The sequence below is a fragment of the Coptis chinensis genome, chromosome 2, assembly GCF_015680905.1.
Source record: "Coptis chinensis isolate HL-2020 chromosome 2, ASM1568090v1, whole genome shotgun sequence".
NCBI lineage: Eukaryota > Viridiplantae > Streptophyta > Magnoliopsida > Ranunculales > Ranunculaceae > Coptis > Coptis chinensis.
In genome coordinates this window covers 73,882,813-73,892,012 of record NC_141457.1, presented here as the reverse complement: position 1 = coordinate 73,892,012, position 9,200 = coordinate 73,882,813, and the positions used below count along the sequence as shown (strand labels likewise).

Sequence of the window (9,200 nt, the reverse complement as noted above, 5' to 3'; positions counted from 1 at the left end):
CGAGTTCTTTTTTTAAATGGATAGTGGGGTTTTCACGTTATAAGAAATTTGGATGAGTGATCAATATAATATTCATATGTAATAGTTCTGTATATATAGTTGCAAATATTTTTCAGAATAATTAATATAACATCACACGTTCGTAGATAATATTTGAAAATCCTACATAGTGAATCATGTATAATTTAAAGAATAATTAATGGGAAATCGGGAACTGGATAATTTTTTATGACGATCCCACATCTATTATAATAAAACACAATGGGAAGACAAAGGGTGGTCGGGATCGTCTGGGGATCTGAGTTAGATTAGGGCAGATGTACGAACTAGAGCATTTTGAAACTCCTTTTCAATGCCATTTAAAAATATTACTTAATGAACTAAATATTTTGTAAATGAATTAAATGGTTTGTAAATGAATTATTACGCTTGATAATGTAAATGCTCTCTCCCTATTTCACTCTAAACTTCATTAATCTCCATTAACAAAAAAAATTCCAAAATTTTTTTTGACCAACTTCTTTAATCTCCATTAACAAAAAAATTCCAAAAAAAAAATTTGGCCCTTTATTAACCCACTTAATGACTTGAGGGGTTTCACTTGAATTTAATTGATAAATGACACAATGAATATTAGAAACTCTGGGGTTTGATAAGAAATGTCATACATGAAACAAATTTAAGTTGAGAAATTTGAGGAGTGCATTAAACATAAGCGACACGTGTTCGGTGGGGGATTGTTTCATTAAATTAGTAACATAAATTCATTTAAATCCTAAAAACGTTCAAAGGGAGGTGGGCTGGGCTTTAGTAATAAAGTAAATGACAAAAGGGTGTTTTAAACGGCGAGTCCTCTTTAAAGATTTGCTAAACCAATGCCCTTCTTCATCTGAAATGGCATTAACGCCTACTCATTTCTTACTCTCCCTTAAACCCCCTTTCCCAAAATCCACAAATTACATCTTAAAGTTCCCATCCGTTGCTCCCTCATTCTCTCCCATCATGATAGATTTCCTTTTATGGTGTTTCTTCTCTAACTATAAATTTCAACATTTTGGCTTCTTCCATAACAGCTATACCTCTCTACACACTTCTACATGGCAGGTTCTATACTTCTATCTTTCACCCTTTTATGCTTTTGTTTATTTTTCGACAAATCGTATAAGTCTCACTTTCTGGATACGATAGGATTTGTTGTTCAGAGCATTACATATTTTTTGTTTGTTTGAATTTTTACTATATATTGTTATTAGTATTATAATTACTTATTATAGTTTTGACAATTAACATTTTTGAAGTTTCGTTTGCTAATGGAATACTTACTAATTTTCATGCCTACAAGATGAGTTGCTTTTAGTCTACGATTATCTTCTCAATGGACAATGGCAGACGGCGTTCTCTTTAACGTGGTATCACAGTAAGATCTTGACAGGGTGCAATCAATTTCCAATGATTTTTTTTTGCCCATCATAAAGTGCGTTAGGTGTTTGATTTATTGAGCAAGCCTTGTAGGTAGTGTTGTGATGAGTAGATAGTGTCACTTTCTTGATGCGGCTTTGCTCAATCTGCTACTTATGGTAGTGATTGCAAGTTGGTTTTAACAATATGAATGACAGAATTTTTCATGTAACAGTAAATATTCACATTTTGTTTTTGTTAGAACTTTGGCAATTGCTTGAGACGCATTTCAATCCAATAGAGTTTATTAGAATGTAAGCGCAACATCAAATAAGTAAACGCACCGCTCGGGGGATCAGTTTGGAAGGAGATGAACCATGGTGCTGACTTATGTGCCATAATGGGTGCTGACTGCAAACTTATGTGCAGAATGTGATAAGCACCTCATACCATCGATGATGCACTGCAACCAGCTAAATAGGAGATTCAATTAGATTACCTGCCGAGAATGTACATAGCTTTGTAATTGTAAGGAGCTGTATGCACTTTGATGTTTGCTACTTTTTAGTTCTACGACTGATTTATTAGATTTCTTCCCATTCAATAAATTATTTAGTATCATAATAAAGTGCATTCCATTACAATTATGGAATAATGGTTTGCAAACACTATTTCTAGAAGCCGCCCACAATAACTATAACTATTGGTAAAGCAAGTTATATTCACACATCCACCTACCTGTTCTCATGTTTGTTTGTGAGGGCCTATGTTTTTAGTCGGTAATCGACTTTTTAATTACCATTCATTTTAAACATTTCAATCTAATGTGTGTTGTCCAAAATAAGAGAGCAACGTACTCTCTCGGTATATCCAATTAATAATCAAGTTAGTGAAAAATTCAGAGAGGAGTGTACCTTCGGTCCCTTCCAACATTAAGAACAATCATTTCGATCGGGACCTTTAGTGTTCATGAGTCTAAGAGCAATTCCTTCATGAAATGGCATGTGGTAGTAAAGTGCAAGGAGTAGAGTGACACCCACCTTTGCAGCACAAGCCATTATTAATACTTATCAATATTTCTGCATGATTACCTTTCATGCAGAAACAATGGTCAGAACAAGTGGTGGAGGAGAGTATTGGTAGACTCAGAATACATGGCAGTAGTAACAACCAATGGTACTCCTACACTACCATACCACTTCAAGCAAAGATGGACTGAATACAAGGTGCGCAACAAGCAACTAAACAAGACATTCAATTAGATTACCTCAAAACAATGTGTTCAACTTTGTAACGAAGTCTATGTAGTTCACTGTTTTATACTTTTTAAGTTCTGCGACTAATTTGTTATTAAAAAATTACAACTCCATTTATAAGATTTTATCCCATTCAAGAAATAAGTTGATATTGTGAAAAGTGCATTCCAATGCAATTATACTGTGGTGATTTGAGATATTGTAATAGAGCAATTTGGGCTCCTACCACCCCATACACCTACCGAGTAATCCGATTTATGGGTTGTTGGTGTCAGGAAAAACAATTCGTGAGTATATTAAATTACTTACTTTCATGGATTGTTAGTTGCATTTGCTTACATTTGTCTCATTGTGTGTAAAAACATTGATACATTGAGGAATCATAACCAACCGTGCAACAAACCTAAATTTTCCCAGATGAACAAGATGTTTATGAGAAGATTTGCAATGAAGTGCAGGACCATGTATAAGTCATGCTGAGATTTCCCGCAACTAAGAAATGGGTCTGTATTGTAGCTAGACCATTTAACAGAAAATGTTGAATATAGGGTAACGTTAGCACCAATCCAGCTTCAAGCAATCAGGTTAGCGTGACAAAAATGTCGACAGAAGATATCAAACAGGAACATCACCTTGCTAAGAAGGCTATAGGAAAATAGTGAGTATGCATTTCTCTGAAATTAAATACAGAATAAATATAAAATAGAATCAATTGCCTAAGGTTTGATAGATTTTTTCCTAAAGCGATATAGGGGCTCTATGCACTTTGACGCCCACTTCGTGATGATATGCTCGCAAGACCTTTCCCTTTTTTGTTTAACTAATGTTTAGATTTACTTTGTTTTTGAAGTCTAATTTGTTATGGTGGACACTGGAAATGTTGTTTTTATATTCTCCCTCTGATTTGGAGGATTGGTGTGTGCGGAAGTTTCCAATAAATATTTAGGATTTTGGAAGCACATATTTGACGTGTTCCTCCCATACTGTTTTTCCTATTATTATTACCATTACAACAACGATATAGTTGTGTGCATTTACAGTGATCTTCCTTTTTCGGGACAATACCTTATAATTCCAAAATACTAGCTATTTGGCTCCGCCTATGGCAGGACTTGCCATTTTTTAAAGTTGACTTAGCTTTGGGCTTGCTACATTTTTTAAGTTTATTATTATTATTATTATTATTATTATTATTTATGATGAAATAGAAATAGATATTATATTAAACATTAAAAAGCATAAATAATATTTCAGATGATATATTGTTGAAAGAGATTATTAAAAATCAATTGTGCGTGGCCTGAGAAGTGGAATGATTAAATGAGTTGTAGATAAAATTCATGTATATGCGCAATCACAACCTAGGGACAAATAGTATAAAGAAATTGATCAATTCTTTAGTGTATCTCTTAAAGAGGAATCCCCATTATTTTCTAATGACAACAAAATTCAAATGAAAAAATCTCGGGTTTACATGATAAATTACACGCTTCTTTCATAAACTAAAATACATGTCAAGTGCATAATTACATTGACTAAGGCTATTCCAAATGGTACACTATTATGCGAACATGAATGAAATTTGGTAGGATGTTACTGCTTTGCTGGGTTTTTTTTTAACTGGGTGTCGGGGCCATCTTACGCGCACCATGACTAATCCCAGGCCCCGGTTGGAAATTTGACCTGATACTGTCTCGCAAGTGACCTTGGGGGGATGTTACTGCCCTGCTGCTCAAGTCCATACAGAAAGATTTTGGAAGAATAACCGCCATTATAATTGTAAGGTGATAGACACATAAAAAATAAATTTCAATTTCAAAAGAGTACAATAGTCGAATAGAGCTCACCTAGAGGTAGGCTCTCAAGAAAAATAAGACGTACTACATTATGTACTACATGCCTGCCAATATGATAAATATGAATAAGCTACTTGAAGGCTTATAGGCTGTATAATACAATTTAATTGTTGTCAACATTGGATTATCTTAATAATATCCAACTGATGTCAAGTCTTTCCCGTATACACAAAGTAATTCTTCTCTTCAACTGTCAAACCGGGATCCACATCTCATAAAATAATTTGATCTTGAGAATTGTGCCTGGTAACAAAACAAAGATCATTATGTACACCTAACTATTCTTGCGTATTGTCTTTTCTACATAGCACTCATAACAGTTTGATTGTGTACGGTTTACTAAACAATGTAGCCATTAATCCATTCAAAGAGAGTGCAGACATGGATATGGATTTTTTTTCAATTAAAAGTTAACAATCAAACTATTTCAACAGTTCACTACTTTCAAATACACTGCAAATACTAATTTTGTTTAATTTCTTCTTTCTTCACAAAAGAATATCAGTGAAAATACCTTATACCTAAGAATCACACGGATTATAACACGATACTATGTTAGGCCAAGGAGAAGACAGTTTCCTCACTATAGTACAAAGTCATAACACTGCATACAGAAAATAATTAACGTCATCCAAAAGAATATGATCATACTCGAGCTCAACCTGTTAAATTCTAGAGCTTAAGAGACTGTACCAATAACCTATGAACCACCAATTGTTCCTAAAATGATGTATTCATGTCTTGCATACCATTAATATGCAATTAATAAAAAAAAAATCGCAAAACTCGCAACACTAAATTCATGTCCCCAACTCGCAAAATTCTCTCTCCCAAATTCTACTGTGAAGGTTCCTCTTCCGATTGTAAATCCCAGCACATTTTTTATATACATGAAGACAATTCATTTTGAGTTTGCAATTAAAGGTAAAAATACTCCCATGTATTTCCATTTTAAGTCGACCTTTACTAAATTCTCTTCATTTTAAGACTGCAATTTCTCAACTGGCTTTAGTGGTTTGTAACACTGTGTTGAAGTAAACAAATGATGTTTAAAGCATACTTCTCTACTGTTTAAAGCAGGTTTCAAAGCATCCTTTCAATCCACTTTTCACTTTCAAAAAAGTCCTAAACCTCTCCATCTCCAGCATTTAGTTTTCGGCAATACTCTCACGCACGGTCGTACATTCTCTCCCCCAAAAGCTTGAAATCGAGCATATCAGGTAGTTTCTCTTTTGTAATTCTTAGCATTTTTAGGTATATCATTTTGTTTCATAGTTTCCCTTTTTAGTGCTCATTTCTCTAAATTGTTTGATCTCTTTCAAGTTTTAATAGATTGCTTTCGGTTCGCCAAGTTTGTATTTCCATTTGATAGTTTTATAAAGATATTTGTTGTGGAATTAGAATAGATTTATTTATGGGTCTTAATTTGGGGTGCTTCTTTTGAGAGGTCATGTTCAGTTCATTTACCATTGTATTGGTTGTTCATAATGTTCTTTTGTATGTGCAATTGAAGAGCTCAAATTTTGGTTTTGGTTACTGTAATCACTTGCTTGCTGCAATTGTAAATTAGTAAGTAGACTTCCGTTTAACTGACCAGGTACATCGTACAAATTTTTATGCTAATTTGTCTGAATTCACGATATTGAATTCAGAGTTTTAATTGCTCAATAAGTTAATAGTTATTTTGTGTTAACAAACCCCATAAAGTTATAGGGTTTTGTACCATTGATGATCAAAGTCCTTAAGTAAGAGCTATAGCATTGAACGATCTTTCAAGCTATGAACATGTAGTTACCCTCCACCAATATTGTTTTTTTTTTCATAACGAGTGGGTTGTTATGAACTAGTGGGTTTTCATAATGTTTGAGCTTTAAAACCACTAATTAAATCCCCTCGAAAAATGCCCAAAACGCTTCATCTTCTTTGCTTAATATATGAAAACCACGACCGTGTGCAATCCCCACTCTTCGCTCTCTTCACCAAACCGGCAAGTCCCTCTTGCACTCAGGTTGAGTGTCATCGATTTCACTATGAAAGGAGGGGAATCAAGGGTGTTAACTTTATTATCATAACAACAGATGAATTGTTTCTTTCTTTTTCTTTAATGCAAAAACCTTACTGATCACTGAATTTAGTCTCTACTTCAAGTGGTATTCTAGATTTAGCATATCGTTTTCCTATCTCTAATGCAAAAGGGATTTATCTCTTCATCTGCTCATTGTAGCAATTGTGCTTGCAAGTTGCCTTACATCTCATTTTTTGCCTTTTCAGGTCTTGGTTCAGCGATAGGTCTAATTCAGAGAAACAATTACACATCCATTTTTGTCATAAACATAACTACATACACCATAAGGTTGAACTCTATCTTGAAAAATATATTCTTCTTGCTATCATTAAAGTAGTTGTTTATTTGACATTATAACACATTTTGTATACATTAAGTGCTATTAGTCTCTACGTTTAGTGGCTCAAATAGCCAATTAGCAAAATCAATAGTGTTTCGGATACTTAGATTGATGAAAGCATGTTAATTTCAATAAGACTATTGTGGAAGGTCAGTTATTCGAAACTTGATGATTTCTAATTGCAATTATACACTTTCTTATTTTCTTCATTCCAAGCTTTCTTCATTGATCCAAGGCTTGCATCAATGGAACTTTCTTAAATTTATTCTCTATTTGATTTCATTCGATTTACCTTTGTCGCTTTTGCTTATAGAGGCCCCTATCTTTTTATAAAGAATTTGCTAGGTTTTTGGTTTCTTTAAATGTGGTGGGCATTGTAAGAATGCTTACATTAAAGGAATGATGTCTTTAAAAGAATCATATCTTTAATAATTTCCCCAACAATATATTAGCTAAACCCCTGCCAAAAGAAACATGTTTCTGACCATTTTAGTTCATATACCATAGGATACTATGTGAGGTCATCTCCAGATTGAGCAATATGTCTCCTCAGCCGTAGGTTCATCATAATATTACTATGTATTTGGAATTGAAAAATGCAACTTATAGAATCCTTGAGGAGTTTTTTTCCTTCCATTCTGAACTCATGGTGGCATTAGCAAAGTGTCTGAGATACTGCTTGATGTTGTTATTTCATTACAAACCATGATTCTAATTTTCCATTTCCATATTTATTATACTTCTTTTACTATTTGCGTAATTTTATTACGTGGAGTGTGTCATAGTTAGCTTAGCCTCTATTTATATTTTTGAACTTTGCAGCTAAAGTTGAACGTTAAGCGTAAGTCTAAATTATGCTAAATCCGAGGGTTCAAATTCTGTAGCAATTCCTTGGGAATGGATTGTCACTGAACTTGGTAACTTTAATACCCAAACAATTTATTTGATTCACTTTGTCCATTGTGCCCTCTTTGCGGTACGCTCCTTTATTATTTTCCCATTTTAATTCTGTAGAGTTTTGATGTTCTATCATTGATTATTTGCCTATTTTTTTGTTGAGTCGTGCTTATGGGAGACGTGGGATTAGTTCGGAATGCTTAGTGCAGAGTGGAGTATATAGTGAAATATATGAAAATGTTGCTCATCAAACCAGCATTGGGATCTTTCATTTCACTGTCTATAAATATAAATTTGGTCAAGGTGCTATACAACCTTGGGCCTAGAATGTTAGCTGTAGTGGGTTTCCCATGGGGTGCTTGCTAAGTTGTTCAATGGGGAATTCCAAAAGGTATCTAATGAGGATTTTATAAAAGTGTGTAGGGATTTCAAAGAGATCTTCTTGGATGCATGAGGTGTTCTCAAACTTACCTACTATCATTCTTGATATTCTTCATTAAGTGGCCATATGGACAATGTAAATATTGGTTATACAAAGTTTTTTTTTATCCGTGTTAATACCTTACATATCATAATTTTGCTTCCACGTCATGAACCTTTTCAAATAATAAGTTGTTGGTTGTTGGTTTGTTTTGGATCCCCTTATCGTATTGAACTGCACGTACTATAACCCAACACCAAAAATTAATCACGCGTACTTCTTTTCATCGGGGTTTCTCCTAATTTGCTTTGTAGCTAGATTTTGTTGTTACATTATTAGTGAGATTTTTTTTCTTTTGTGAATGTCAAGCATTGCAGGGAGGCATATATAGGTTAGAGTTCATGGGAATTGAACTGATCAAGCTTGGAGTTTTTATTAAGCACATGCTACAGTAAACATGTTTATAAAATTTCTCATTCATTTCCATTTTACTGAATTACATGTTAATGACTTGACCCTGCCTCTACCAATATGTTATAGCTAAAGAAACACACTACACATCAGAATATTGACCCTTTGCTAGCTAGCTAATTTCTTAGCTTTTAGTTCCTTTAACTTTTAGGTGTTTTTTTTTGTTTGTTAACACTTTGTTTCAGTTTCAGTATTTTAGTGTTTGTAATTAGAACTTCGCATTGAGTCATCTTGGAGCAAGTGCTTCCTTAAAATGTTCGGGTAAATATAGTAGTTTTATTGTATTTTATCATCCGTGCATGTAATTCGAACCAAAAAATGGGTTTTTGACATGTTGACACTTCCAATTAGTACTAAGCCACCTCCCAACTATATGCATGAAAGTTTGGAACTTCAAAGGGAAAACCCCTTTACTTTCTATTAGTACCTTTGCATTTTCTCTTAGTTTTTGTTTTTTCAGTTTAACCATCTATCCTAGCCCATTTAAATCCAATCA

The 9,200-nt window shown here is 33.7% G+C and overlaps 1 long non-coding RNA gene across 1 annotated transcript; it reads left to right on the top strand.

Annotated features, from left to right (window-relative positions):
- Positions 1–5,151: 5,151 nt before the first annotated feature.
- Positions 5,152–8,359, top strand: LOC147517742 (uncharacterized). Its single transcript, XR_015213939.1, has 4 exons — positions 5,152–5,434; positions 5,591–5,730; positions 6,782–6,863; positions 7,738–8,359. It is a non-coding gene; the product is annotated as an uncharacterized LOC147517742 (long non-coding RNA).
- The last annotated feature ends 841 nt before the right edge of the window (positions 8,360–9,200 follow it).